Source organism: Narcine bancroftii, chromosome 3 (assembly GCF_036971445.1).
Source record: "Narcine bancroftii isolate sNarBan1 chromosome 3, sNarBan1.hap1, whole genome shotgun sequence".
Lineage (NCBI taxonomy): Eukaryota > Metazoa > Chordata > Chondrichthyes > Torpediniformes > Narcinidae > Narcine > Narcine bancroftii.
The window spans coordinates 220,885,551-220,904,196 of NC_091471.1; the positions used below are offsets into that span (position 1 = coordinate 220,885,551).

Here is an 18,646-nt window from a genome sequence, read left to right on the forward strand (position 1 = left end):
CAGTGAGGAAGGAAATCTAAGTTGACAATGGGATCTTGATTGGCCAAGAAGTGGCAAATGGAAGACAACTGTGAAACATGTGAGGTGTTGTACTTTGGTAAGTCAGGCCTGGGTAGGACTTACATGTAGGACTTTGGAGACCATTGTAGAACAGAGACAAAATGGTGGAGGTGCACACTTCTATGAAAGTGGCAATTTTGTTGGACAAGGTAGTGAAGAAGGTGTTTGCCACGTTGACCTTCATTGGGTGGGGTATTGAGCACAAAAGTTGGAGCCTTTTTTTTTGAAAATTTTATTTATAAATCATTATAAATCATACAATCAAAATACAAACCAATACAATATTTTGTCCCATATAAACCCCCCCCCCCCCACAACCCTATCCTACCCGCCCCTCACTACCCCCCTCTAAACTACCCCAAAAGAAAGAAAGAAGAAAAAGGAGATCAACTAACATAATACCCTTCAATTATTTGCCATGGTTTGGGACGACACCCTCAATGTATGGGAAAAAATATTAATGATTAAATTGCATATATTCCATATATGGGCTCCAAGTTTTAACAAAAAAGGAATAATCACTAATCACAGAGAACCTACGACACAGGGATTACTTAAAGTGGTGTGTGAGTGGAAAGAAAAAGGTTGAGAACCACTTCTTTACTCCTTTCTTCCCTCACAGCACATAACCTTAATTTTTTTCTTACATTCTCATGCTTATCCAAAAGTCTTTTTAAATGATCCCATTTTACCAATCTCATCCATCTCTACCAGCATTGAGGACCCACCACTCAGTGTTAAAAGTTGACTTCTGATGTCTCCTCAAAACTTCCCTCCATCCATCTTAAAAAGGCGTTATTGGCCATTGCTGGCCTGTGAAAAAGAAACTGGCTGCCCTCTCTATCATTGCCTCTCATACACCTCTATTAAGTTACCACTCATCCTCCATCAGTCCAAAGAGAAAAGCCCATGCTCACTCAATTTTTCATTCTAAGACATGTTCTCCAATCCAAGCAGTATCTTTTGTACCCTTTTTAAAGCTTCTACACCCTTTCTAAAATAAGGTGACCAGAACGGAACTCAATACCCCAAGTCTGGTCTAATCAGAGTGTTAGAGAGCTGCAACATTACCTCAAAGCTCTTATAACCATATAACCATTTACGGAGCGGAAACAGGCCATGTTGGCCTTTCGAGTCCACACCGGTTCACTGATTTTGTGCGCCCTCTTCAGGCATTGGTAGATCTTCATTGATAGCTTTGAACTGTGACATTTCTCCGTTGATCAGCTGGTCAAACTTCTCAGCTTGAGCTTTGAGAATAGGCCCTGAAATTGGAAGGCCTTCTGAGTGCACTTGAACAAACCACTTGTACAGGGTGTCATCGAGGCCGACATCTTTGGCTGTCTTCTTCCTCAACTTTCCAAATCAACGTGCATAACTTATCATCCTGAGATTTTCAGCCATGAAGTGTCGCATGCAACCTGGGCTTGATTTTTATTCTTGATCGCGTCAAGTGCACGAAGCTCATCTTTCACAGAAAAAGATTTTTGTCTTCTAATGATGCGTTCCATTTTGATCTGAAAACAATTTTAATTCCGGAAAGAGGAAAAAAAAAGGGGGCTCCACTGACTGATCACGTTATATCTGGGTTTGCGTTAAATCAGGGTTCCAATCTCTCTATTAAAGAAAGCCACCACACCATGAGCTTTCTTAAATACCCTATCAGCTTTCACGGCAACCTTGAGGAATCAATGGTCTTGGATCCCATGATCCCACTATTCCTCCACATTACCAGGAATCCTGCCATTAACTATGTGCTCCACCTTCAAGTTCAATCTTCCAAAGTGTATCACTTCACTTTTGCAGATTGAACTCAATCTGTCATTTCTCTGTCAAACTCTGCAGCCTGTCGAAGTTACAACAAACTTCTACACTAATCCAACCTTCACGTCATCTGCAAATGTACTGACCAACCCCTCCACCTCTTTATTTATAACATTCATCTGTACATTCCATACATTTTAGCAGCTGAGGTTGGTTCAGGCACCAGTAAACAACTTGATTTTTTTCAGGATCTATGTAACATGGTCTGTCTTTGTTGCCTTTTACCTAATTGACTGCAACTGTCCATCCAGTGAAGATACTGTGGTGTTGGGAAGAAGGCACAGGCCCAAAACATTGGTGACTGCGTGGCCCGTTGAGTTTCCCCAGCACTTTTGTCAACCCCTGCATCTGCAGACTTTCCTGTTTGTTCAACGCTCCTGCCACTCTGCCTTGCTCTCACCTTTCAGCCAGCACAGAACTGCCACTGTTCAGAGTAAGGCTGAAGCTATGTCTTCTGAGCTGGTTAAAGTGATCTTTTGATGAAAATCACCATTCTTTTACTCTACCAGCTGTGGCCACTTTACAGGAGCTCTCAGGTCTTGGAAGACAGGAACATAGAGATGACAAAAGATATTTTCCTCATGCATTGGGTATTAATTTGGTCTATAAACTTGGATATAAATGTGCATTTCCAACACTTTGACAGTTAATAGTAGATAAATGGTAAATAATTTGTGTCTCCATATGGTGCGCTGTTAGAATCAGACACACGCAAGGTAAAGATTGAACAACAGGCTTTAATCCACAAAGACTTCCACAGAGCCAGGCTGGCTGTGGGTGCAGCAACTCTGACTGAGGCCTTGGGAGGCCGGCGCAGGCTTTTATCCCGGAGGGTAATTGACACCCAACCGGGTGGAGCTTGATCCCTTCAGGCCAACTGATTGGCAGCTGACCAGGTGTTGTCCTGTCCCTTACACTCCTGCAGGTACAGAGGTTGTCCCCTGCAGTAGGCCGGCGGTACACTCCTGCAGGTACAGAGGCTGCCCCCTGCAGTAGGCCGGCGGTACACTCCTGCAGGTACAGAGGCTGGCCCCTGCAGTAGGCCGGCGGTACACTCCTGCAGGTACAGAGGCTGCCCCTTGCAGTAGGCCAGCGTACACTCTTTCAGGTACAGAGGTTGCTCCCTGCAGTCGGCTGATGGTGTACCACCACACTCCGTGAATGAGGAAGTGTGTTTGAATTATTGGCAGTGCTTGTGTGTAATTTATTGTGGAGTCTGACAAAAACAGGCTGCCCACATTAGTTTCCCTTCCCCCTTTTTCCACTCCTTGTTTCACTTCCTCCTTCTTCCTTTGGTGATTCTGCAAGGATACTCCCCCCATGATGAGCAGCATATCCCAAATCTCATTGCCAGCTCAGATGGAAACAGCAGGCACCCTTCACACAGTTCCTTCTCCTGCCTCAAGTTTCCAGTCACTGGTTGATTCAAATTGTAACTTTAAAATTTAAGGTCTCTGAAGTTCAGGAGAAAGAATCACTACATGAACGGCCTCCTGCCTATATCTTTCCATCTGCATTTTCAAATGTAGCCACTGCTACAACCACAGGCTGATTCTGCTACATAATACTCTCTCTTCATGGTTATAGTCACACTCAGTTTCCACGTGAAACAACTTGTACTGGTGCAAGATATTTTTTGTTTAATTTACAAGGAATGAATTAGCCCTTAGGGTCTCTTGAAACTTCAGAAAGTAAGTTTTACTCCAAATAATACATTTGAACCTTCAGCCAGAAGAAATAATACAGTAAATAATTCTCTTTTTTTGAAAATTTTATTTATAGTTTTAGAGCCAGGTATTATAGGGGAGCAAACCTCCCCTCTTAAAGGTTATTGTTTGCCTTCCCCCACCCCCACCTCCCCGCCAATCCTTCACCCTCCTTCCTACTTCAACCCAAGGAAAAGCATAAAAATCATCTATTAAAAATAACAATGCAAATACAATTTAAAAAAAAAGAGAGGGAGTTGGGAGGATTTCCAAATTGTCTCCTCCTTCTCAGTTTATCAGGGCTTGTGTGATCCTGTTATTTCAATTGAGAAAGGCCCTGGGAAAGTTAATTGTGGTGATATGATCACCAGCCTACTGCAGGGGACGACCTCTGTACTTGCAGGAAGACTCCACCTGGCCGGCTGTCAATCAGCTGATTCAAATATAGACCTGAGCCGGCCCCTCCTGAGCCAGTCACATGGGAGCCACCAAGGCATGAACTGGTGTTCAGACTTTTACTGGAATAAAGCCTGTTGTACAGTCTTTGGAGTTTTGTGCTTGTTTGCTGCTACCTCAGTGCATGACACTAATCACACCTGTGTTTTGATGTGTTGCAAGTCTGGCTCCCACACCTCAATGAATGTGTCATGTGTCATGTAAATAACTTTCTCCAGGGGAACACAGCCTGCAGCTCTGTGTTGCATTGGGCTGCGCTTAGCTGAAAGTCAGATCTCGGAACAACTTCTGAATGATGCTGGTCTGACATCTGCCAGGACAGCATAAAGGCAGTTATTAACACCAGATATATGCTGGTGCAATACAATTTTTTGCACCAGCTTACCTTATGCCGCATTGCATAAGGTTAAACCAGAAATCCCTTGCAGTGAAATGGAATTCACTGTCTGTGTATTGTTCTGTTGGCCGGCTTCTCCCTTGGCTCCACCCTCACCTACCCCAATATAAACCCTGGTTTTCCCACCTTACCTCAGATTCACCTGTGGACTATTGATAGTAAACTATTAAAAGCATGTTTGTACTCCTCCTTTGTCTCTGAGTGCAATCAGTCGCATTACATCCTTGAATTGTGTTTCAGGTGCAGCGTAGAGACAGGAACTTTTGTGCTTTCAATATGGCTGTGCACCAAGGTGAGACCCTTCTGGGTAGAATTAGGGGACATTTTGAAAAAAATTACAGGGGTGGAGTATCCACAGGATCTAGCCTTGTTCCTGCTGGGGGACATTATGGACGTGAGTCCTAGATTGTCCAAACACCAAATTCAATTCGTGAAGGTCGCCTTGGTGGTGGCCAGGAAATGCATAGCGGTTACCAGTAAATAATTCTTTGTGCACGAGCCTTGTCCGCTCTCATTTGTTAGAGACTTCCCAAGCTGTGTGATTATGTGCTAAGTGGTAGTGTAAGGAAATTAATATGGACTAGCATGGAGCATCAATAGTAAGGAGCTGTTCAATAGTAAGGGGTCGTTCAATAGTAAGGGACTGACAAAATCAGTGCAAATGAGTTAAATCAGTAATTTTGCCAAATACAATTAAAAAATAAGTTTCATTCACACTACAGCGTTAAAGTCGCGCTTCTGGCAGTGTACCAAAAAGGTAACAAACAGCAAATTCCAAAACACAGTCTTTATTGAGTCACATAGTGGGAATGAGGAGTACCTGTATGGAAAATATATCTTACCTGTGTGCTATTCAGTATCTAACCTTATTTTATATTCCTAACCTAACACATTTTACGTTTACTTTGTATTATTTTATACCGTTAAACATTTTACCCTTTATTTAAAACATTTACCCTTTATTTACCATGTACCCATATGTATTCAATCAGTTTATCCAATTAGTATTGTTGCAAATTGAATGTTATAATGATAGATGAACAGAAGATAAGGGTGGCAAGATGAAGCAAGATGAGATGGGACACCTGGTGAGGATGTGAATAAAATGGGGAAGTAAAAGATAATGGTAGCAGGAAGGAAGGGAGCCCGTGGTTTAAGACCAGATAAGTTAAACAACTAAAAATAACAGTGGCAAGCGAGAACGGATATGTAGCTTAAGATAAGGAGGATGGTGGATTGCCAAGAACCAGCACACAGCTGAGATAAGGGACCAAAACAAGGTCGAAATTTAACATAAAAGAGGGTGCTTGTTGCATCTAGCAGAGAGTTAGGGATTTATTCTCTGACTGTCTCAGCCTTTACTTGCAAATAAAGGTACTACTTCTTGAAGAATTCTCCGTGTTTTCTGACTCATTATTGGACATCGTAAAACCACGACACCAGTGATGGGCAGACAGCGTCACCTCACTAGTATTGTTTGAACCTCATTCAAAGACCACAGTCACAGGGTACAATATTTAAGGCATTTTCTTGAATACAAATTGGATAACATTTCTTTGAAGGTATTGCTACAGCTAATGTTTTACATCTTGCATATCCTCTTCCTAAAGACAGCAAAATGATTTGTTGTTGCTCATTTAATCCCATGTATCAGTTATAATTAAGAAAATCCTTCTGGTATACAAAAAAAATCAACAGAAGTCTGGAAGGGTTGTTCACAGTACACATCAGTATCTATTCTCTGCCTTCCTGATTTCGAATTTACACATGTAAATGGCTAGTTTCATGGTAATCTTAGATTCTTGGAGTTGACAATGGTGACCAAAACTCCAGCACTGAAGCAATGCCATTCAGGGACTGAGAGGCCCGGTCAGCGTTACTGGTTGTTTACTGCAGCCTTTGACATTTCAACCTTGCATCTGACGAGTAGTGACACTATCAGCTGCTTTTGAGCGGGAAACCGTTTTATGAATGGGGGGGGGGGGGAGGGGCCCGTTTGACAGCTCATTAACTCTAGCAGTAGCCAGTTAGCGCTACTGTATTAAAAGGATTGCAGGCATCAGGATGCGGCTTTGTAGAAGAGGTGAGAATTGATTCTTGCTTGAGAGTTTGATGGCCTTTAGCTTGTACACTGCCCTCTGGCAGCTTCTTGACTGAATAAACTCACGTTGAGTCTTACTTATAATGATTTCTGTGTGGTTATTTTAAAACAGAATTTCTACATTTCTACAGCAGAGCAAAAAATTTGAACTAAATAGGAATTTGATGCAAATGATAAAAGAGGAAGTACAGTAGATAGTAAGTAATCAATTATAAATTAGATCAAAGGGGATAAAATTAAACATTAAAAGAACCAAATTTTTAATATTGTGTTCAGTTTTTGGTCACTGTGCTACAGGAAAGATGTTGTCAAGATGGAGAGGGTGCAGAGGAGATTTACGAGGATGCTGCCAAGACTTGGGGACTTGAGCTACAAGGAGAGGCTGAACAAGGTCAGGATTCATTCCTTAGAGCATAGGAGGATGAGGGGTGATCTCTTCGAGGTAGAGATCGGATGAACACATGGCCTTTTGCACAGAATAGGGGAACTGGTAACCATAGTTTTAAGGTGAAGTGGGAGAGAGAGAGTTCACAGGAACCTGAGGGGTAATTTCTTTACATAGAGGGTAGTGAGTGTATGGAGCTGGTTGGGGCAGATACTTTTGCAATAATGAAGAAAAATTTGGACAGATACAGGACATGGATTGGATGAGTTAGAGGAATATGGGCCAAACACAGGCAGGTGGGACTAGAGGAGGTTGGAGATTTTGTCAAACATGGGCAAGTTGGGCTGATGGCCCCTTTTCCATGCTGTAGGACCAAATAAAATCTGATCTTCATAATTAAATGGCCAAAATTATGCTGTACGGGTGACTATTAAAACACTCACAAATATTAGGTAGTATTACTGGAGGACAAACTCAGAGAACCCCATATTCAAAATCAAAGAGGAATTAAGAAATTGCTGTGTGAATCACTTTGCTCTCTCAGAAGCAGCATTTAATTTAGAAACTCAGAAATGACACTCATGAAGAGCATGAAGAAATCTATAAAATAGGAGCGGAAACTCATCCTACATCGGAAACATACTCTTCACTCTCCTCCTGTCGGGTTCACGAATCTGAGATTACACATCGCCCGATTCAAGGTGTTAGAAACAGAAGTACCTTTAAAGAAATTGCTCGAGACAAATATTGAGAACAAAGAACATTTATTACAACAACAATGCAAAGTTGGGTGCTTCCCCTTACCCTGGGAATACACACATACACTGGGGCTCACCCAACTTTTATACAGTAAATTTCAGTATCAGAATACCCTCCCCCTTACATTCTTCTGCCCCCTGGATGGGTTTGGCATAGGCAATCCTTCCTGCCTACGTGCAGTTTCAGTATACTTGGAGGACCAGGGGGTATCCTGTCGGTGTCTTCTCATGCCATTGTCCTTATTCACAACCTTGCCCTTGTCCCCATTCACACCTTTCCGACTCTCAGGGCTACAGTCCCTTCATATGCAGGGTTCGTTAATCTTGTCTAGGGTTTACTAGTTAAATATGCATACTTGAAAAATCTGTGTATGGCTTACTAATTATATATGTATAACTTGCTAATACTGTCTAAGGTCTAATTATTTATGCAAGCCTTGCTAATTCTATTTGGGACTTGGTGACCCTTATCTCGTTCAGACTAACTCTACTTCTATTCTCAATTGTCTGTCCTTATCTCCTTCATTCAGTGAACTTGCTGCTTCTTTCTGAAGGGCTAGGAGATTCTTATCTTACTCAGACAGTGTCAGCTTCCTGCCTTCTAATATCCATGTCTCATGTTGGTTGTATTGGCTTCATTCATTTACTTATGCATCTATTTTATTTTCTTCATGTTCATATTGCAATATCAGTTTTTCTCATCTCTCACAATCCTCACTTTTCTTTTAGATCAGTAATACTGATCTCACACAATGGTCAGTTTTACTGATCTCAGTGTTACTGGTCTCTCATAATCCTCCGTTTTCTTTTAGATCAGTATTACTGATGTGGTAAAGTGGAACGTGGTGGTTTTCCCAGCTGGTCAATAAACGGATAGCCGTCTCCATGTCCTCAGAAAGATGTTGGGAACCGTACATCCTTTGGGTGAAAGTGTTCTGACGAAGGGGTTGATGATTTAAACGATGTGCACAAGTCTGTATGTAGGGAAGCAGTAAGATGGTGAGAATAATGAGTCCAGCTGTTAAAAGGGTTGCGAGTATCAGACTCCAGTAATCGGTGAAAAGTCCAGTCCATCCCACAGAGGACCGGGGTTGCAAAGTCTGTACCTGGGCATGGGAAGTTTTTCGAAGTCCTGAAGAAGTGTTCTTAACCGCCTGCCCGTTGTGAGTAGTATCTTTAAGGAGTCTTTCACAAGTGCTGCCTTCAGCAGTGAAGCTGTAATCGAGAGGCAGGCGGTGTTGTTGAAGTGTGCTTGGTAAACGTTGTTTATCTTTAGCCCGTAACCTCAGGGCCATTGTGTTCTGTTGGATGATGATGCCCAAGGCTGCATGGAGTCTGATTAGATGTTTCAGATGGCAAGGAGCGTTAGCGATCTGTAGCCGCTGTTGCCGTTTATAACTGGAACACCCCTTAACGATGCAGTAGTAAGGATTGTGAATGCCGGAGGAACCCAAAGGATGTTTGAGAAAAGACCAGTCTGGGGAGGATTGTGCATTACGATTAGAGATGTGTGGTACAGTATGAGTATAATTGAAGTTGTGAGTCGAAGCCTGTCTGTGTACATTAGCAAACGTCTTCTGTCTCTCTCTCTCTCTGTGACAGGTGCATTGGTTACTAACATTCAGTGTGTCTTTGTCATATCGCTCTCTTTGTGCTACAGGTTTAGAACTCATACCTTTAATATCTATGTGGAAAGTTAAGGGAAGCTCACTACAGCTGTTCTGGTTCCCTGGTCCGTATTGGAATCCCTTATTAAAGCATATCTCACTATGGCTAAAAACTAAATCTACACCTTGTCTAAACTCTAAAGGAAAAAAATTGTGACCTCTGCTGCCCCTATTCCAGGAGGACTTAATACATTGCGAGTAATTAAGTGATGTCCCAGAAATGGAGAAGCAACAATTAAACAATACAATAAAGAATAAAAACAACATTACGGCACTTTTTCACGGCGTAGTGTAAGTTTCAGGTCAGAAGGATGAGGCACTGCACGCCAGGTGGAGGGTTGAGTTTGACTGTCGTGATCCTGTGGTTCGGTAGCTGGTTTAATTCGTTGGATGTGGGTCCAGCCTTTTTCTCTCGTTCGCACGGCAGTGTCTGAAATCAAAAGTACACAGTAGGGTCCATCCCAGGCAGGTTTCAGTTTGTTACCTTGCCATGCTTTGACATAAACCCAATCCCCAGGCTTAATAGAATGGATAGGAAACTCCAGGGGTGGAGTTTGGGCTAATAATCCCTTCTGTTTCAGCTCGTGTATAGAAGTAGAAAGACCCTGTAGAAATTTTGAAATGTATTGATCATTAGCCTCAGGGATAGGGGTATCAGTGTGGAATCCCATAAATGGAAGTCCAAACATCATTTTGTATGGTGAAACTGCAAGGTCTTTATGAGGGGCTGTGCGAATTCTAAGCAGGGCTAATGGTAAAGATTTAATCCAGGAGAGGCCAGTCTTTTCATGATGTCGAGTGAGTTGATTTTTCAAAGTTTGATTCATTCTTTCAACTCGACCTGAACTTTGGAGGTGCCATGGGGTATGTAGTTGCCAATCTATTCCCAGTTTCTTGCAGACACCCTGGAGAACCTGAGAGGTAAAATGTGTACTTCGGTCTGAATCAATGGTTTGAATCAGACCATATCTTGGAATCACAGATTCAATAAGTATTCTGATCACAGTGATAGCTCGATCATTCGGGGTGGGGAAAGCTTCAACCCATCGTGTAAAATGATCTACCATCACCAGAAGGTATTTGTAAATACCAATTTTAGGGAGTTCTATAAAATCAACTTGTATGCGTTGAAACGGGCGAACTGCGATGTCGCGACCGCCAGGCAGTACAGGGCGCATAGATTTCTTATTGATTCTCTGACAGATCGGACAACTGCGAGTAGTGAGTTTAGCAATTGTATATATACCGGAGCAGTAAAAAGATCGTTGAAAGGCATCAACAAGCGCCTGGGTTCCCCAATGTGTCTGTTGGTGTAGCTGATCTACCACTTGGCGGGCTAATGCTTTGTTAAGGACTTGACGTCCATCTGCCATCCACCACAACCCGTCGGCAGTTTGGCGAAATCCCTGATCTTTCATTGAGACCTCCTCTTCCCGTGAAAAGATGGGGTTTTTTTTAATCTCTAGTGGTGTGGGCAGTAATAGATGGATGTGAATCTTTTCCGCAAGTGCAGCCTATTTGGCAGCTGCATCAGCCTGTCTGTTGCTGTGAGCTTCAGGACTATCACCACTTTGATGTCCTCGGACATGTACTACGGCTATTTCAGTCGGGAGCGTCAGAGCATCTAGGGATTGGACAATTAAGTGCTCATGGGCCAACTTCTGTCCTTTACCAGTTATCATTCCCCGTTCTTTCCAGATCTTCCCAAAGGTGTGGACTACACCAAAAGCGTACTTAGAGTCAGTGTAGATAGTGCCTATTTTGTTCTCTAAGCCGTGGAGTGCTCTACATAGGGCATATAATTCACAGGATTGCGCTGACCAATGACCAGGGAGGCGACCGGCTTCAATCACCAGTCCTTGCTTCCCATCCACTACACTATACCCACTATAGCGAGTTCCTGCAATGCATCATGAAGAGCCGTCAATAAACCATCTTTCACCTTCTTTTAAAGGGACATCACTTAGATCTTCTCTAATTTTGGTTTGTAGGTCTATAACTTCTAAGCACCCATGTTCTAATTCATTTGTAGAATTGTCCAAATTTGGAGCAACGAGGAAGGCTGCTGGGTTGAGGGTTTTAGTCGTGAGCAAGGTCAAATCATCCCTATCCATTAGGATCGTTTCATATTTTAAAATTCTAGAGTCCGTGAGCCATCTCCCAGCACGCTGTAAGAGAATATTGCGGACTGTGTGAGGGGTGTGAACTATCATAGGGGCGCCGAAAGTAATTTTTCGTCCTTCCTCAACTAAAACAGCAGTGGCTGCGATGGCTTGAACACATTCTGGCCAGCCACAACAAACGGGGTCTAAAACCTTTGATAGAAAAGCCACTGGTTGTCTATAGCCTGCCCTGTCCTGGGTTAGTACTCCAGTGGCTACACCTCCTTTGGCATTAGTATATAAATCAAAAGGCTTATTTAAGTCGGGTAGTGCCAAGACTGGGGCACGCGTAAGGCTATGTTTAACGAAGTTAAAATCTTTAATCTCATCGTCTGTCCAGACAAGAGCTCCGGTCCCTATTATCGTGAGTTTATCATAAAGAAATTTGACAAGGCTAGAATAATTTTCCATCCAGATTCTACAGAATCCCACTAAGCCAAGGAATTTCCTAAGTTCCTTGGCATTTTTGGGAGGGGGAATCTGCAGAATACCAGCTATTCTCTCTGGACTAATTTTCCTGCTTCCCTGACTCACTAGATGTCCTAAGTATTTGACTTCCGATTGTACAAATTGTAGTTTGGATTCGCTGACTCTAAGACCTTTTTTCTCTAAAAAATTTAAAAGTGCAACAGTAAATTCTTTAGCCAATTCGTATGTTCTTCCAGTAATTAACAAGTCATCAACGTATTGTATTAGCTGACAATTGTCTCTCCGAGGAGCCTCATCTAGTATCTGTTCTGGGACCTGACTGAATAAATTTGGAGATTCTGTAAAGCCCTGAGGAAGGACAGTCCACTGGTATTGATTTTTACTTCCAGTAAAAGGGTTTTCCCATTCAAAGGCAAACATGTCTCTGCTTTCTGTTGCCAATGGACAGGTCCAGAATGCATCTTTGAGATCAATGACACTGAACCATGCATTATGGGGATCGATTTTACTCATGATCGTATAGGGATTAGGTACAACAGGGTGACGGGTAAGAATGAGTCCTGCACTAACCGATAGGTACCATCTGGTTTCTGGACAGGTAAAATCGGGGTATTAAAGGGTGACATACAAGGTTCAAGTATACCATCCTTAAGCAACTGGTCAATTACGAGCTGCAGACATTTTCGGCCAGCCATAGGAATTGGGTACTGTTTTCTTCTAATTGTTTGTTGCGAGTCTTTTAAAGTTACTTGTAGGGGAGGAATGTCTAGAACTCCTCTATTGCCTTTTTCTGCCCATACTCTTGGATTTATAAGTTCTCGATCTTCCTCGCTTAAAATATAAAATTGAACCCCGATGCCTGATTCTAGTGGTCTGGTACTGATAGCCAATTGGTCCTGTAAGTCTCGTCCTAATAAGCATACTCCAGCTTGGGGAAGTAGTAGAAGATCCTCTACTATTACCTTATTTCCCATTTGGATTCTGACCTCTCTTAATACAGGGACTGTGAAGTCTCTTCCTCCCACACCTGAAACTATCATTGTCCCTTCTATTCTAACCCCCTTTGGTTGGTGTAAAATACTAGATCGGGCTGCCCCAGAATCAACTAAAAATATCATGTTGTCACTGTGGGGTCCTATGCATAAATTTACTAATGGTTCAGCCCCACGGTGTGTATTGACTGAGAACCGTGACCCCCCTATTCATAATCTCCTTCCATCAGGGCATAGGATCGTGTGTCCCTGGCTCGCAGTGGGCAATCCTTTTTAAAGTGTCCTTCCTTTTTACAATGGAATTTTTGGGACCAAATCTATATACTTGGGAGGAGTTAACATCTATCTTTAAGACTCTGTTTACTTTGGATGAGCGTGGCATTTTACAATGCTCCTGTTTCCCAATCTCTACCTGGGTTTCTAAGGTGCCCCGGGAAGGGTCGTCGTCCCCGGAATCCTCCTCTACTCCTCCATCTACTGGGGTCCCCACTTCCCCACCCGTGGCTCCCCTCACCGCATACAGGAGCTGGCACACAGTCCCTACCTTTTTCATGTCGCTCATCTACTACCTCCCTGACTGCTTGGATTAAAATTTTTGCCTTCCCTTTCTGCTTATCTTCAGACCTCTGGACAAATGCTTTCTATGCAATCTGTAGTAGCTGGGTAATTCCTTGCTCATGCCAATTTTCCGTTTTTTGTAATTTTCTTCTAATGTCTGGGGCTGAGTTGGTAACAAAACCCGTTAGTACCAATTGTTCCCCTGCTGGGGATTCTATGTCGAGACCCCCATATTGCTGTATTGCCGTGCGCAATCTATTCAGAAATGCGGAGGGGGTCTTCGTCGGGACCTTGGGGAACCTCAAAGGCTTTCTTGAAATTCTGTCCCTTTGGGACAGATTCCTTGATTCCTCATCAAATTAACCCTGTATTCTTCCATCAATACCCGACCGTCATTGGTATTTTTATCCCAATTAGGTCTTGCCAAGGGGAATTTAGTTTCTCCTGGTACCGCATCTGGTCCCCCTTGGTGATCCCTATCCCAGACTCTAATCCCTGCCTGGCGGATCATTCCACGCTCATCCAAAGTAAACAGAGTCTTAAAGATAGATGTTAACTCCTCCCAAGTATATAGATTTGGTCCCAAAAATTGGTCTAACTGTTCAGCACATCCCTGGGGACCTTCTATCAGGGAGGTCAGTTCTTTCTTAAAGTTACGCACTTCAGTACTGGTCAGGGGCACATTTACAAAACCGAGACCCTCTCCCACGGGAACTTTCTGCAGGGGTCGCATCCAGTTGGTTTCTGGCTTATTAGGTCTGGGTTCCTGCTCCCTGGGAGATGGATTGGGGGGTTCTGCCCTTTCTTCCTGAAGAGTCTCACACTGTTCTAAATTTAAGTTTCCTCTCTCTCCTGACAACGGGGGTGGTAATCGAGTGCTTTGTGAGTGAGTCATCATACCACTCCTGCTCTCTTCTCTCTTCTCTAGTGGTGGGGGAGGTGGGGGAGGTGCAGAAGGGTAGGTTATAGGAGGGGGAGGGAAGATAGGAGCCGGCATAGGAGGAACATAAGGTGGAGGGAGGGAATGTAGCACATCCCACCCTTGTGGTTCAGGGACAAAAGGTTCCTCCTCTCTCTTGTCCTTGTACTCTTTTTCTTTCAAAACCAATTGATCACACGATCCCCTAAGCCAGCAGGCTGCATATTCCCTGCTCTCTAGGTTATCTCTCTGGTTTTGATATAGCCAGATGTTCAAAGCTTGACACATCCAGTCATCCTCGGATCCGAGCTTTGGCCAGTACACAGAGCTCCCTTTAATCGGGTATTTAACCCATTCTATACAACAATACCTGACCATGGTCAGTTTGACCTTTCCACGGGTCCTTCCCATGCCCCACTCAGATAACATCAACCCAAGCGGGCTGTACGTAGTTATCTGATTCTCACATCCTTTACCAGGTCTCTCTTCCTTGCTACCCATACTTCCCATACTGATAGGCAAATAAAATTCCTCTTACCGGGTTCCAATAGCAATGCTCTAGCAATGCTCTTCCTTAACGTTCTTCCGTCGTTTGTTCTCAATGACTCTTCTCGGATATCACTCGCTTCTTCCACTGACCAGCCACCCGTCGTCCGTGAGTCCAGCTGAATCAGCTGGGGTGCACCTACTCTCGTCGTCAGGCACTCTGTCAGTGGAGGGAGTGTGATCCCGGACGAGCCCCCATTTGTTAGAAACAGAAGTACCTTTAAAGAAATTGTTCGAGACAAATATTGAGAACAAAGAACATTTATTACAACAACAATGCAAAGTTGGGTGCTTCCCCTTACCCTGGGAATACACACATACACTGGGGCTCACCCAACTTTTATACAGTAAATTTCAGTATCAGAATACCCTCCCCCTTACATTCTTCTGCCCCCTGGATGGGTTTGGCATAGGCAATCCTTCCTGCCTACGTGCAGTTTCAGTATACTTGGAGGACCAGGGGGTATCCTGTCGGTGTCTTCTCATGCCATTGTCCTTATTCACAACCTTGCCCTTGTCCCCATTCACACCTTTCCGACTCTCAGGGCTACAGTCCCTTCATATGCAGGGTTCGTTAATCTTGTCTAGGGTTTACTAGTTAAATATGCATACTTGAAAAATCTGTGTATGGCTTACTAATTATATATGTATAACTTGCTAATACTGTCTAAGGTCTAATTATTTATGCAAGCCTTGCTAATTCTATCTGGGGCTTGGCGACCCTTATCTCGTTCAGACTAACTCTACTTCTATACTCAATTGTCTGTCCTCATCTCCTTCATTCAGTGAACTTGCTGCTTCTTTCTGAAGGGCTAGGAGATTCTTATCTTACTCAGACAGTGTCAGCTTCCTGCCTTCTAATATCCATGTCTCATGTTGGTTGTATTGGCTTCATTCATTTACTTATGTATCTATTTTATTTTCTTCATGTTCATATTGCAATATCAGTTTTTCTCATCTCTCACAAAGGACAATCTCTTCCTGTTGTTATTAGACTCTGAACAAGCCTGTGCTCTGTTCTAACTCTTCTCTCTGAAAGTCTGCAGTCTGTCTTGTGTTTCAACTGCTGTATTGTTGATTTGCTGGACTTCCTGCAAAGCAAATTTTCTCACTGTACTTCAGTGCATGTGGCAATACACTCGAATCTCCACAGGCCTGCTCTACTGTGTGGCTCAGTACGGCAATAGCATCCGTAGATTTTATATTCCGACCACAGGTTTCCTTTACTTACTGTGGGTCGCCTCCTGCTACCCCCATTGGTGAGCAGATACACAATCCTGACAGGACACACACACACACACACACACAGACATTCATTAGTAAGATCTCCCACATGGTTAGTACTCTATATATGTCCGAAACTCTTTGAACCCTGCTCGCAGAGCCAATTGTCAAGTTGGGAAGAGAACCAGGTTCGGTGGGTTCACAGAGACGAGTCTGGACACAAGTGCTACAATCGCACATAACTTTAATTAGCACATGGGAGACAAATAGGGGAGAATATTAAACGGTACTCGATCACTATTTCACTTAAGGAATGATATAGACATTCACCTCGGACCAAGGTTGGACTCTGACAATAGTGAACCTATACTCGACACACTTATGTACACACACTTCCAGCAATGTCCACTGTAGCAACTTGGCATGGAGTGATGGGCGGGGCTTGGACCACAAGGCAGAGAGCAAGAATGTGCTGATCTTTGGTGTTATGTACAGTGCTAATCTGCGCTTCTAGCCAATAATAACTAGCCAACGGCAAGATATGCACTAACAGGTGGCCGGAGTCCAACCTTGATTGACAGGTGATGTGACTTCCATATAAGTTTTAGATGGGGAGAACATGTGATCACCCACAATACACACATTCCAGACGGGCAGGAAGGCCATGTTTCCTCCACACACAACAGTATCCTCAGACCATCACTGAATAACTTTCACCACTGTGTCCTCACTCCTCAACTTCTGTTTGTATGCAATGGCATCAGCATAGCCTGGTGATCTGACATGCCGAGCATGGGATAGAATGGTAGGCATTCCTTATCATTATGTAGCGGTGTTCGAGAGTATTGGGGCCTCAAGTGGGCTGAAGGCATGCTGGTGGTGTTTAGGTAGAATGCTCTTGAGTTGGCTTGGTTGAAGCACTCAGCAATTATACATGTGGCCTCAGGATATTTTACTCCTTAGTTACTGCTGGAGGTGTATAGCCATCTAGCATGAGCTTTTAGTTTACCTGAGTTGGTATGTAGACTCTTCCTTCTTTGGCTTGGCTTCGCGGACGAAGATTTATGGAGGGGGTAAAAAGTCCACGTCAGCTGCAGGCTCGTTTGTGGCTGACAAGTCCGATGCGGGACAGGCAGACACGGTTGCAGCGGTTGCAGGGGAAAATTGGTTGGTTGGGGTTGGGTGTTGGGTTTTTCCTCCTTTGCCTTTTGTCAGTGAGGTGGGCTCTGCGGTCTTCTTCAAAGGAGGTTGCTGCCCGCCAAACTGTGAGGCGCCAAGATGCACGGTTTGAGGCGTTATCAGCCCACTGGCGGTGGTCAATGTGGCAGGCACCAAGAGATACACAAAAGAGTCTGGAAAAACAACCAACTGAAAAACCTCACAAAGATAAGCGTATACAGAGCCGTTGTCATACCCACACTCCTGTTTGGCTCCGAATCATGGGTCCTCTACCGGCATCACCTATGGCTCCTAGAACGCTTCCACCAGCATTGTCTCCGCTCCATCCTCAACATCCATTGGAGCACTTTCATCCCTAACGTCAAAGTACTCGAGATGGCAGAGGTCGACAGCATCGAGTCCACGCTGCTGAAGATCCAGCTGCGCTGGATGGGTCACGTCTCCAGAATGGAGGACCATCGCCTTCCCAAGATCGTGTTATATGGCGAGCTCTCCACTGGCCACCGTGACAGAGGTGCACCAAAGAAAAGGTACAAGGACTGCCTAAAGTATGTAGACTGCAGTCATAGAAATAGACCTTTCCACCCAACCTGCCCATACCGACCCTAAATGTACAACTGACATGAATTCTTGCAGCAGGGAGAAGGGGTACCATCTCACCATTAAGAATTCCAGCTCCATGGGCGGGAATGTCTGAGTATTCCAAGACCACCACCTGTTGTTGATGAGAAGGTAGAGACCACCAACTCTTGCTTTACCTGACAATGCTGTATGGTCCATCCAGTGGCCTGAGAAGCTCTCCAGTTGTACTGAGCAGTTAGGAGTTCAGTGAGTAAGCCATGTCTCTGTGAAGCAGAGCAAACAACATTCTCTCTGCTCCCCTTGAAAGGCAAGTCAAGCTTTATGAACATCCAGCTTCTTGTGTGTGGCTGGGACATTTCCCAAGAGAATGCTGGGGATTGGCACAGAAATGTCTCAATCAGAGATGAGTTAGTAAATTGAGGCTCGATTCAAGAGATCATGGAGATTCCTGTCCTTGGACTCTGGTGAGCATATGGCTTCATCCCAATATTTATGCACTGAAATAAACATATGTACAGCCACTATTTAATTTTCTGTGAACAAAAGAAGTGTTTGAATGACAGAAAAACAAGATGCAGCAATTAGTGGGGTTACAGAGTGTGAACAAGCTCTTATAGAAAATCATACTGTGTTGACTACCTTTTGTATGATACAATTGCAGCTTGTCAACCACTATCCATTGGAGTGAAACACAAAAATGA

At 43.7% G+C, this 18,646-nt stretch overlaps 1 long non-coding RNA gene across 1 annotated transcript; it reads right to left on the bottom strand.

Moving 5' to 3' along the window:
- Nucleotides 1-7,762: 7,762 nt before the first annotated feature.
- Nucleotides 7,763-18,201, bottom strand: LOC138756384 (uncharacterized). Its single transcript, XR_011353036.1, has 3 exons — nucleotides 18,122-18,201; nucleotides 14,953-15,178; nucleotides 7,763-9,784 (listed from the first exon to the last, which is right to left on the bottom strand). It is a non-coding gene; the product is annotated as an uncharacterized lncRNA (long non-coding RNA).
- Between the last annotated feature and the right edge of the window lie 445 nt (nucleotides 18,202-18,646).